Genomic DNA, 12809 nt, shown 5'->3' with positions numbered 1-12809 from the left:
GTGATGTATAAAGTTATTTAAAAACAATAACACCAATAACGTTTATCATGAAAATTATTATATTGAATATTTATATGTAAGAAATAGTAAAATAAAAAAAATTACACGTACCAATGAATGAAATCTAAAGGCACAGGCCACCTGTTTATAAAACACATACGATGGATAACTCGCGTGAAACATAACCTCAAAGAGAGAACGAGAGCGCGCCAAGACACTACCGACCGCCACAGCTTCCACCAGCTGACTAAACTGGAGTTGTGAATAAAAACAGCTGACTCGCCGACATTTCCACCACAGCCTCCTAGAGCTACCCCCGGTCACGACGGTGTAGGCCTACACGAGAAGCGCTATTTACGCGATCCAACGGGCTGTTCGTTTTATTAAATTAGTACGGCAGTCGTGTCGGACAAAGATGCGCTGGCGGCGGTCCAAACCCTCGAATTTACGACCTAAGCAAGACACCGGTAGGAGGCTGTTAACACGTTTACAAACGAGTTGTAAATTAAATGAGGTTGTAACCTGTTTCACCCTCGGTTTTAAGAAGTTTGCAATGATTACGGTTGTAATTCACGGTTCCGAAACACACGTTTTATGACAAGCAATAAACAGTTGAGTCTGTGATATATTTGAGTGGATTTAGTGGTTTTTAGGTCATTCAAAATGCTACGCTTAATCAGTCAGATAATTAATTACAAAATATAAACACATTTGAGATTTTATTTTTTATCAATGAAAAATAATGAAGAAAAAAAGGTAACAAGGTTATGTAAAAAGCATTATTATTATAAACATACAACTTGTAAGTCCATGTAAATTAGTGACTTTCCTACCATTCAATGTTTTCGCTTCTCTGCTCACCAGCTGAAGCTTCTGAAAACGATTTCTCCAGCTGGTTTCGAGCGCCAGACATGCAGAGTAAGATAATTTGTCCGTGCGTATACTTCCTGCTTCATCTTCTTATCACGAACAGATTCTTTTCTTCAATGTGATGTCCAAATACAAATTAACGAGTACTAAGTGTAATATATGTAGAAATGCCTGTTTTTCAATAGACTATTCACGTATAACATTTTGTTTTAATTCAACATGTATGCAGCATTAGCAACAATTATATGTTTATAATAATAAAACTTGGAACGCTTGCTGTCAAGATGGCGATGGAACGATTCCGCATTGAGTTTTAAACAACAACCATTGAATTTCTACACATATCGTAGCTATGGTAGGAAGGTTTAATTTCATTTGAATGTTGAGTTTAGCTCCAGTTCACCTTCCTTTTATGTAGCATCTGGTACCTAACGCTGTCTCAGACCTGACACCCAAAATCTGGAGTTATGTTCTTTTGAAAAGATCCAAACAAAATCGGCGACGAAGAAGCTCAAAACGAACCTTCACATTGTTTCGACATCAGAGACACCATCAGAGACATAGGTGAAATGGCAGTCCATTGCGCATTGTCTCATTAGGTGCACAACTGAGTGCACTGCACCTCCATGCCGTAGGTGATGAACATTCTCCTGACAGCAACGCCGAAGACGTGGAGTTTCAAGTGATTTCTAATGGTCCTCATGAATTATAAAAGTTTGTAGCTGGTGGATATGCCTTCATTGGCCAAGTGATTAGTTTAAAGAAAGCATATTTGGACCAGTGTCACAAACAAATTTACTTATTTCAGCTTTTCTACTGGTTAACCAAATGTTCAAATATTGATGGATTCTACGACATCCAAAAAGAAGAGTTTTACTACAACTAAAAAGAAATGAAAGTTCTATTATGTATACTGAAGAAGTAAACAATTGGCTGACTCAAGAGACTTCAAATTTCAAATTTTTAACGGCCTAGGCATGTCGTTCTTAGGAAGCTCATGGAAATTCCAGGGATGACTGAATTCTAAATGTTCCGAAAACCGATCAGCAACTACCAAACACTGATATCAGAGTGTATTTGATTTAGAGTAAAATACGAGTGTGAAATTGAGTTTAATTTTGAATTAAATTTGAAACTACATGGTAACTGTTTGTGACGCAATTAAGGCATTCTATTCGTACAATAATTTAGTCCTACTAACCAACGCAGTAGGTCTATTATCAGGAAAGACTCCAGATTCAAAATATATAAGGTTACAATAGCTGCAGTGTTTCATTACTTAGGGGTAACGTCATTAGATCTTGTAGCAGGCGAGAGGGATATGTCTACAGAATGGCCGAGTGATTAAGATACCTTTAGAGGAAGACTACAAGCCAACGCTCAAGTTAACGGCTCATGCTTCAGCTCAACCTGTGTTACCTCCGACCGTGGTGTTATTTAGGAAGTGCTTATCTACATTTGCTTATGGAAGACTTATCCTTATCCTAACCGTAGGAACAGAAGCTGCCCAGTGCTCAGTCTCACGAACACCACCTGAACTCAAAAGATGTTTGGTATCTCACAAATCAGGTAAAATGCTTGACCGAACCTTCCTAATAATACCTAATCTAATATAGATAACGATGGCTCAAGCGTCGTGCATCTAATGGGATAAGTTGAATCTAATGCAAAATTGTGTGTTTGAATGAGATTTCTTGTGGTGTGTTGGACAAAAATTTTAGCAAGTAAAAAGTGAAAATTTGACATTTGCCATGCGTTGTATAATGTTCCGGCAATCAAAATCTGATTCGATTTGAGGTTGTGGAATTGGATGATTCCTATCAAAGTATATAAGGATATTGTCCTTTAAACATGTATGGTGGTGGCTTTATTAAAAATGATGAGGTCAAGAATCCTATCTAGTTATACGATTAGTTCTTGCTCCTTAAATATAACGAATTTTGTGCTAGTAAAACCAAAATCACTGAAATAACATGATTGGTTCAGAAGTTAGGTGTACCAAAACATAAACTGCATAAGATACAAACCATTCCCGGACACACAATGGGGAAACAGCCCCATTTTAATTGACTACTACATTGTTATAATATTACAACATAGATCAATACATTCCAGATCCATACGAAGTGATCTTCTAGCTTTCTTGCTACAGGTGTTAGCTTCTGACGACATTGTTTCGAGCTCATCTTAATAGCTTTCTCGGCTTTCTAATTTTGACATATTTTTTCTACCTAGCTTTCTTAAAAAGTCACATTTGCTTATTATTTTTCTATTTAGCCGATATCTTATTAACAGATTGAAATGTCCAAATCAGGCATAGTGAAATTTCTTGGTGTAGGTATTAACAAAATTCCAAAAAATAATACTTTTATACTTAGATAATAGTTATTCGAAGCAGAAGTTTTATGCATATTCATATTGATGAATTGTAAGCATTACTACTTTACTCTCTGGATTTAAATTTTTGCAATGTTACCCTTATTGAAACTGCTTTATTAACTCCTAATTGAGGGGTTCCATCGTTAAAAAGGATAACTTTTAAAGCCATGACCATTACTACATGAGTCACATTGTTTAGTGATTCGCTAGGATTTTGTGTTTGCTGTCCATGCACTTTTCAAGAAGAGGATTCTGAGACAAGCCTTTGAAGAGCAAAATACCTAGTGTGTCACTAAGAAAAATATATTATATATAGTACAAGAAATAATAGCTCGTGAAAATCTCTTACAAAAAAGCGTTGTAAAATTAAAGTGCATATGTTGATGTAGATACATCCTTATAATTATGATATTAACTGTTAGAGTTAAATATTCTTGTACTATTATTCTTAAAAAAACTAAAAGGAACAAAAAAAATAAGTTAAAAATAAAAATGACAATTTTTACTAAGATGTATCTCCAACCCATAAAACAAGATTTAACGACTTAGGGGTTAAATCTTGAGACGAAAGTCTCATGTGAAACCACTGACTCACTGGGGTATAAACATTCTAACATACTCCCAAAAGTGCTAGAAACAAGAAATTTAGCACGCTGGTAATTTTTACCGTATAACCGGAAGTCTGAAAATCGGAATTTTTTAATTTTTAACCTCTTAAAGAGTTCAAAATGGCGGGACCATTTTCGCCTGTGTAAAGCCACTTTCAAAGCTCGATAGCGCCCAAAGTTATAGATTCTAGCTCGAACATGACGAAAACTTGTTAGTGAATGATGAAGTACCTAATATATAAAAAGATCTGGTGACGTATTCCCTATCTCTTATAGTTAAGCCACGAAACGCTTCTTGCACAGTTGAATTTCCATTGATTTTCATGTTCAAAGTAATGATTCGTGTCCGGTCATAGCCGAACTATTGGGTAAATAGCCGAATTATATTGAATCTAAAATATAATATCATTGCCTCTTAGGAAATCAAGTTATCTCCAATAATGTCAAATGGGTGTTTCCTGTATCTCTGACGGATAACCCAGGAAACGCTCTCAAAACAACATTTTAAAATAATTAATAGATAGAAACCGAGAGATTATAGAATTTCAGACATTCTGAATCTATAAAAAATGACAGTTTACTATCCGCTTTACTCTAAATACATATGTATGCGTAGTATACATGGACTGAAGAAGGCAAGAATGTAGCCAGGAAAAGATTTGTGGGGGGGGGGGGGGGTCAAGACATCTGATATTTTCCCAAAGTGGACAGAAAGTAAAGCTCCATTTTGTTCCTTAAAACGTTCTTGACCCGTATCTGTGTTGAGAACGATCTTTCAGCAGTACATGTCAGTAATACTAAATGATTTAAATTGTAATAATCGTGCACTAAAAAGCAATTGAAACCATTGAAAATTGGGGGGGGGGGGTCCGAACCCTTGAACCTCTCGCTGGCTACGTCCTTGAAAGATAGTTTTGGTTTCCTAAACATTCTTGTCATTTAAATCACTTCATAATATCAACCCCCTGGCTGGAATCTGATGGATCTGACAGATAAAGAGTGTTTTAATCGAGATAGCTTCATAATTAACTTAAGTCCAATAGACATACTTAAACCTCTGACGTAATTTTATCCCTGGTAGATTTATTACTGTGGTAAAGATTTAATCATCCGGTAAACTCAACCCTTTAAATGATAAGCCCTTTCGAGATATCGATTCCGTTGTTATACTTATTCTCATGACAGACACAACTCCCTTTAAAACATCCTGTTCTATTAACCCTAGTAACTTTAACCCTTGAAAAACTCTTTGGTATTTCCGAATTATACCCTGGGTGAATTAAAGAAGTTGATACAGATTTTTGTCTTTGGTCAAGTACTCTTCAGATAGTCAAAACTTGGTCGTCTAATCCCTCTGATTCCGATTTACTCTGTGTAAAAAGTCCGCCACTCTTCCTGGAATGCTAGAAATTCTGTACAATTTAAAATAAGACTGTCCAACCACAAAAAAGTTATAAATATACACTGAAATCTACTGAAACCCTTGTGAAAAACTTACCCCCGAACAAAAATATCCCCAATTTTCGCTTATACCCGAATTTGGGTAACCCACTCCATCTGGGGGCATAGCCCCCAGCGACCCTAAGGCGAGTATGCCCTACATAACTCTAAGACACCTGCTTTATTTATTTTCAAACCCAATTTTTCCTCGTGAGTAACCGAATGTAAAATCCCGTAAAACGCTAAAAGATTTTCCAGCTGCAGCATATAATTGATTATCGCTAAACAACATCTTCCTTCATCTGACTTCAAATATTTGCATTTCCATGAAGAAACAGGTTTATTACATTCCTTCCAGAAATAAAACAACTGTACCCATTAATGTATTACTTCGCACTCATGCACAAATATATATTTATGTTGTGTAATACAATAGTGTCAGATCGGTTGGTGGTATAAGAACAATGGGTATCAAATCAAATCAAATCAAATTCTTTTATTGCAAGGACAACATGTATGAGTTGCATAGCAAACGTCAATATTGTACGAGTAATTCTAAAATTTTAAACATTCATACCACATTACCTCATTCAAACATACAGTTTTACAATCACGCATCTTTCATTCCTGGCCAATGAAACCCACTTCAAACATTGGAGTCAGTCATTCCAATTGTGTGGTCTCCCAGTCGAATTCAAAAAACTCATCTGCATTATAAAATGCATGCGACACCAAAAGGCGTTTGAGACGAGCTTTGAACGCCTTGGGCGTTGGGGTAGCCTACTTGTTCTGGTGTATTCAATGTATCACACCTCGTCCACGTAACAAATCATTTACAGTTTAGTGTTGCAATCATGGAACCTTCTTTCGAATCTATTGGGACAATTAGTTTAATATTGTTTCCTATTTATGGACACACTGAGAAACTTGTCTACGCCCGGATGGCCGCGATGGAGTAGCGGGATAGACTGGTTTTTGCTGTCACAGATAGTTGTATTTGTAGTCACGTGTTTGTTATCTTCATCCGGCTATTAAAATTGTGCTGAATGCTATATTCCAGGTATTTAATTTCAATTATTATTATTGTTTCTTCATCAAAAAAGGCAAATCGCCATATATAATATTCTATTTACGCTGCATTAATTATTTTATCGTGTGTTATGCTTATCAATAATTTAAATAATGTTTACTATAAATCAACACAATTTTAAAGTGTAAAAATACGGCTTTAATAATATTATATATAACGATTTATAATTATTGGACGGTTTGAGAATGTAGTGGTAAGCTCTACATGAGAAGAGTATTTACAAAATTGTTGAACACTTTAACACCATTGCTTACATTTATAAGCTTCTATATACTGTGTATTAGATCTGTAGTTTGTATTCTACTTAGTGTTTGGGAGTCTCGAACGCCTCGGGTAAAGGCTTAAGCTTTATTTGAATCTATCTTACTAGCAGTAACCAGCGGCTTTCCACGCGATGTTCTATTGAATAACAGGTTGACATGGCCATATCCTTTTTAAACGCCATAATAAACACTCTTTAAGTAAGTGATAATTATTGGAATATATTTCAATTTCGAGATCCACTCCAGATTAATTGGATTTTAAGTTTAAAGAGCAATGTTTAGATTCCCTGAAGTCGGAGAATAAGTTTTTATAAGTACAAACGAAATACACAAATGTCTCTGCAACAATCCATAATATTCATTCAAGCTCTAAAAATTTCAGTAACACTTAAACTATTTTTGGCTATACTGGAGGAGTACTAAGCCCGAAGTAGTCTTTGAGGAAGTACTTATATAATTTGGCGGAGCCCTATGATAATTGGTCCATTTTAAAAATAGGTTAGCGCGCGAAGAAACAATTTGTACACCTGTGAATCCATAACTCATTTTCATCTAGATTACATTTTTGTTGTCTAGATGTATCTCAAGTCGAAACGTTCGAGTGTTCCTTTGATTTTTATGTCAGTCGGACAGTGACTTTTGTATAGTAGGGAATTTGTAGCATGACCGGTGACTTCGAGATGCGCCGTAGGCAAAGACGGAACTAAAGTGGTGGGGGGTGGAGCGGCTCAGTCTGTTGCCGTATTCAGCCTTGTGAACTTCGGTTACCAGTCTTCTATACGTGCCGCCCTAAAAAACATTCGCTTGTGCCAATTCACGAGTTGTAATACAATTTGTGAATTAATTTCGTTGTGCTCATTACATTTTAAGTAAAGAGTTTATGATGGATCGTAATGTAAAAAGTAAAATTGGAGGTAGAAAGGTTATACACGGCCAAACAAGAGAAGTGATTGCAAATGTTTACCATTTTATGAATTATGAATTCCCCATCATAAAAGTTCGTCGCCGTAACTACAAAGAGTCTAGAAATGTCCAAATATTCTCAAGGTCTCCTATACTAAATTGCTCATCATAAAAGACCACCGTGGTAAGAACATAAGGGTCTAGAAATGTTGGCAAACACTACAATATTCGGCTCCCGCCACCACTACGAGCCGGGAGCCGAAAACTCTCAGTAGGGGTAGTAGCACCGTATTCACTCCCCTACTCTAGATTGTGCCCCCTCGGGCTCACCTCCTGCACTCCTCACGCGCATCCCACCGGTCATGCTATAAATTCCCTACAGTACGTATAGCTACACTCTCATCCATAATCCGTTATCGTTATTGAAGGACAGTCTCGCCCGCTTGAAACAAAAACTGCGGTAGAAAGAGCGGTAGGTAGCATTCTGACAATGGAGATCTGTTACCTGGCGAGCAGAGAAGACGTCTTACAAGAGTTAGTTCTCTTGCTCTGTCAGCCAAACATCGTAGAAGAAATCCCTTTAAACACAAATGAAGGCCAAAAGAGAAAAGTTTAAGCAGATCGCACGTTATGCAGAGCTTGTGTAGAGAGTAAAAAGAATCAATCACTCTGTTGGATTTGAATCATATCCAGTCATCTTCAATCAGTCATAAAGCAATCTCTGGAAATTCTTGCACTGTCTTCTATTTCCTTGTGTGATAATCACTTTCTGATCTATTAATTTTTATTCTTCCTATTCTTACCGAGGTTTTTCAATTTATCTTGCTAAGATTACGTTATCGAACTCGACTCTTCCGAAGCGCGATAGAGACCAAGTAATTGTATTATTGTTCAGCATTGTATGTTGCTAAGATTACGTCATCCTACTCGACTCATCCGAAGCGCGATATAGACCAAGTACTTGTATTATTGTTCAGCATTGTATGTTGCTAAGATTACGTCATCCTACTCGACTCATCCGAAGCGCGATATAGACCAAGTAATTATGGTTCAGCATTGTATGTTGCTAAGATTACGTCATCCTACTCGACTCTTCCGAAGCGCGATATAGACCAAGTACTTGAATTATTGTTCAGCATTGTATGTTGCTAAGATTACGTCATCCTACTCGACTCATCCGAAGCGCGATATAGACCAAGTACTTGTATTATTGTTCAGCATTGTATGTTGCTAAGATTACGTCATCCTACTCGACTCATCCGAAGCGCGATATAGACCAAGTACTTGTATTATTGTTCAGCATTGTATGTTGCTAAGATTTCGTCATCCTACTCGACTCATCCGAAGCGCGATATTGACCAAGTACTTGTATTATTGTTCAGCATTGTATGTTGCTAAGATTTCGTCATCCTACTCGACTCATCCGAAGCGCGATATAGACCAAGTACTTGTATTATTGTTCAGCATTGTATGTTGCTAAGATTACGTCATCCTACTCGACTCATCCGAAGCGCGATATAGACCAAGTACTTGTATTATTGTTCAGCATTGTATGTTGCTAAGATTACGTCATCCTACTCGACTCATCCGAAGCGCGATATAGACCAAGTACTTGTATTATTGTTCAGCATTGTATGTTGCTAAGATTACGTCATCCTACTCGACTCATCCGAAGCGCGATATAGACCAAGTACTTGTATTATGGTTCAGCATTGTATGTTGCTAAGATTACGTCATCCTACTCGACTCATCCGAAGCGCGATATAGACCAAGTACTTGTATTATTGTTCAGCATTGTATGTTGCTAAGATTACGTCATCCTACTCGACTCATCCGAAGCGCGATATAGACCAAGTACTTGTATTATTGTTCAGCATTGTATGTTGCTAAGATTACGTCATCCTACTCGACTCATCCGAAGCGCGATATAGACCAAGTACTTGTATTATTGTTCAGCATTGTATGTTGCTAAGATTACGTCATCCTACTCGACTCATCCGAAGCGCGATATAGACCAAGTACTTGTATTATTGTTCAGCATTGTATGTTGCTAAGATTACGTCATCCTACTCGACTCATCCGAAGCGCGATATAGACCAAGTACTTATATTATTGCCAAATTTCCAAAAATTATATGAAGCAATGGTATCTTCACTGCCTAACCTAGGTTGTAGTATTTAGTCTAGGTTCACTTCATTTTCATATTTGGGCTCTTCTCTCGTAGAGCCCATCATTTTTTACTTACATATAAATGACAGAAGTAAACACTATAATTATCACCCACTTCTCCTTGATGATCAAGTAGTCAAAAGAACCAGAATATAATATGAGAAAGAAACAACACGTCTTTGATCTTATGCAAAATTTGCTGGATTAGAATTTGCTGGAAAATGTCTCCATTCACTAAACTATCATTGATGATGTTGTTCTCGCGAATTTCTCGGGGTTAGTGGCGTTATTTCTCGGTAAAGGGGCCCTTCTTTACTTGGAACGGGCACTTCCAAATTTGGAACTTTGATACAGAAAGTCCAATAACCCATAATCCCTGAAAACTTGCTGTCTTCCTTAATTAGCTTACATCTTGTGCTCTACACTTTGTACGGTCGCCCACAAATAATATTGGAAGGAGACGCTTGAAAAGGTTCAAGGATAATCCTCCATCACGTATATATAGGTCAAAGTCAATGTCAAATAATGTCTTATTTTACCACGCGAATTTAGGGCTAAGAAGCCCACTCTAACACTTAACCTCGGGACCAACGGCTTAGAGGTGACTTCCGAACAAAGACAGACCACTCAACGATCACCCATCCACGCAACAACCTCGCTCGACGTTGCTTGATTCTGATGTCTTGCAATAAACGCCGTACCCGCTACACTGCGCCATTGACAAATCGGGTTACGGCGAATGATACGAATATAACAGTACTTTAAAACCTACCTCCATCTCTTCCAGGATATTCTGTTCCTATATTGTTTCTTACTCCCAGATCTGCTTGGCCGAATCAGTATTAGGAATCCAACTAGAATAAGATGATGAAATTCTTGGTCGTCGGTGACCACAACGTGTGTGACCATCCGCGAGCACGCTCTTCTCTGAATGTACGGAAGCTCACTGGCACAGTTCCTGAAGGATAACCTCTTCTCTGGAGGTCCTCAATATAATTCACACACACACAAACGCGCGCGCGCACACTAATCTAGCAGAATCTCTCATTTGTCAGATAAGAATGCTACCGTTACAGCACGGAGTCCTTACTTGTCTCCTATAAATTGTCTTGTATCGTCTACCGGTAACAGAGAGGAAGAGAGAGAGTGAGAGAAAGAGAGAGGGAGGTATGGAGGTATGGAGGGAGAAGGAGAGGGAGATTGGGGGAGAGAGGGAGGGAATGAGAGGGAGAGAGGAAGTAGAAAGGGAGTGAAAAGGGGTGGGAGGGAGGGAGAGGGGGGGAGGGAGACGGAGAGTGGGAGGGGTATGGGGAGAGGGGGGAGAGAAGGAGAAAGGGAGTAAGAGAAGGAGAGATGGAGGGAGGGAGGGAGGGTGGGAGGGGGGAGAGGGAGGGGAGTATGAGGGGAGAGAGGGAGGGGAGTAAGAGGGGGAGATAGGGAGGGAGGTAGAGAGGAAGGAAAGTAGGATAGTATCATTTTCTTCCTTCAGAATTTTCCTCTTTTCCATTACACCTAGTGCAAGATATAGTGAAACATATTATTCTTAACTGAGACATAAGAGTTTACATTTTTTTTATAGTTTAAAACTGCTTTGTATAAGAGCCCACTTAAAAAGAGATATTTCATGCGATACGTATACAATAGCATACACTTTTTTAGAATTCAAAGCTTGCAGTCTAATCGTTGTATACATAATCACGTCTATTACAAACTGATGCTGTGATGCAGTACACACGATTTGGAATCATTTCAGTTTAGGAGTGTGATGGCTTTTACCCTGATGGCTGATATATTTCTTTCAAAACACTTATCATCAAGTGATACATCACTTGCTATGCATCAAACTCGTCATCATTGCGAAATATTATTCTAATAATAATTAATAGTTCAGTTTAATTTAGAGTCCTATTTTAAAGCAGAGTGGCAAATCAATGTTGCAAAGTCATTGGACAGAGTTAATTTTACAATGGCAAACATAAACCAAATGTAATTTAAACGACTTTTGGTGAACATCCGATGTATCTGCAGTTGTCATTCAAAGATGTTAACAACAGTAATTTACTTTTTAGATACAAAATCATGTATGCAGTGGTGTTAGTCGAATTAGGGTTATTAAAAATCACATTTTCTTTGGTAGATGGCGTGTGCCTGCAATACAACTGACGCAATTTTAGTTCCCTCCAGTTATCGGTTTGTATCCAATAACTGCCATCAGTAAATTATCGATAGTGTAATATTCTTTTTGTAGTTATGTAGAAATGAAGAACTTTATGTATGATTAGTGTGTATCGCCTAGCAAGTGGAATAACAATTCGCCTAGCAATTCACCAATAACATATCCTGCTAATTTTTATATTTGGTGTTAAATTTTGTAAGGTAAAACTATAAAGAGTTTAAATATAAATCCATAATCGTTTTTTACCAATGTAATATAACGTTTTCAGGTTTCAGATCCAATTTTTCCATTTAAACAATAAAGTTGTAAATTATTATGAAACAGAATAAGCGACTTTAAAGCCAGTTAAATTACAATACAATAGAACGAAGACCTGTGTACAATCTACGCTTACGATTAATACAAACTTAAACCTTAATTTACGTAACATAATCAAATTATTATAAGTCAACTACAAATATTTTAAGTATATTAAAGGCTTAAGAGGAGTTTCTGTTTGAAACACTTTCTTTCTGATAAGTACAGGTCTCCGGAGGACTAGTATTTGTAACATAATAATAATATTCTTTATTCAACACTAACATTTAATTAACACTAATTGCATTGCAAGCGCCATATAAAAATAAATTATAGGCCTAATCTCTTAATATACAATATAATTTTAAATAAATAAATATCAATTTAAAATTACATTTTGGTCACGTGCAACCTGTTGTATGTTCCTCGATTGTGGCCGACTTTCTTTGGATATCAGAAGGATAGTCAGAAAAAAATGTTTTTAAATTGTTACTGAAGACTATCCCAGCTGCCCATCGCAAACTCGTTAACTGAGTAAAATGCCCTAGACACTAGGAAGTGTTTTAGACGAGATTTAAATTGTTTGGGGTCATTGACACGTCCGATCTCTTCAG

Source organism: Homalodisca vitripennis, chromosome 2 (assembly GCF_021130785.1).
Source record: "Homalodisca vitripennis isolate AUS2020 chromosome 2, UT_GWSS_2.1, whole genome shotgun sequence".
In the NCBI taxonomy this organism is placed as follows: domain Eukaryota; kingdom Metazoa; phylum Arthropoda; class Insecta; order Hemiptera; family Cicadellidae; genus Homalodisca; species Homalodisca vitripennis.
Note: the sequence above shows the minus strand (reverse complement) of the source record.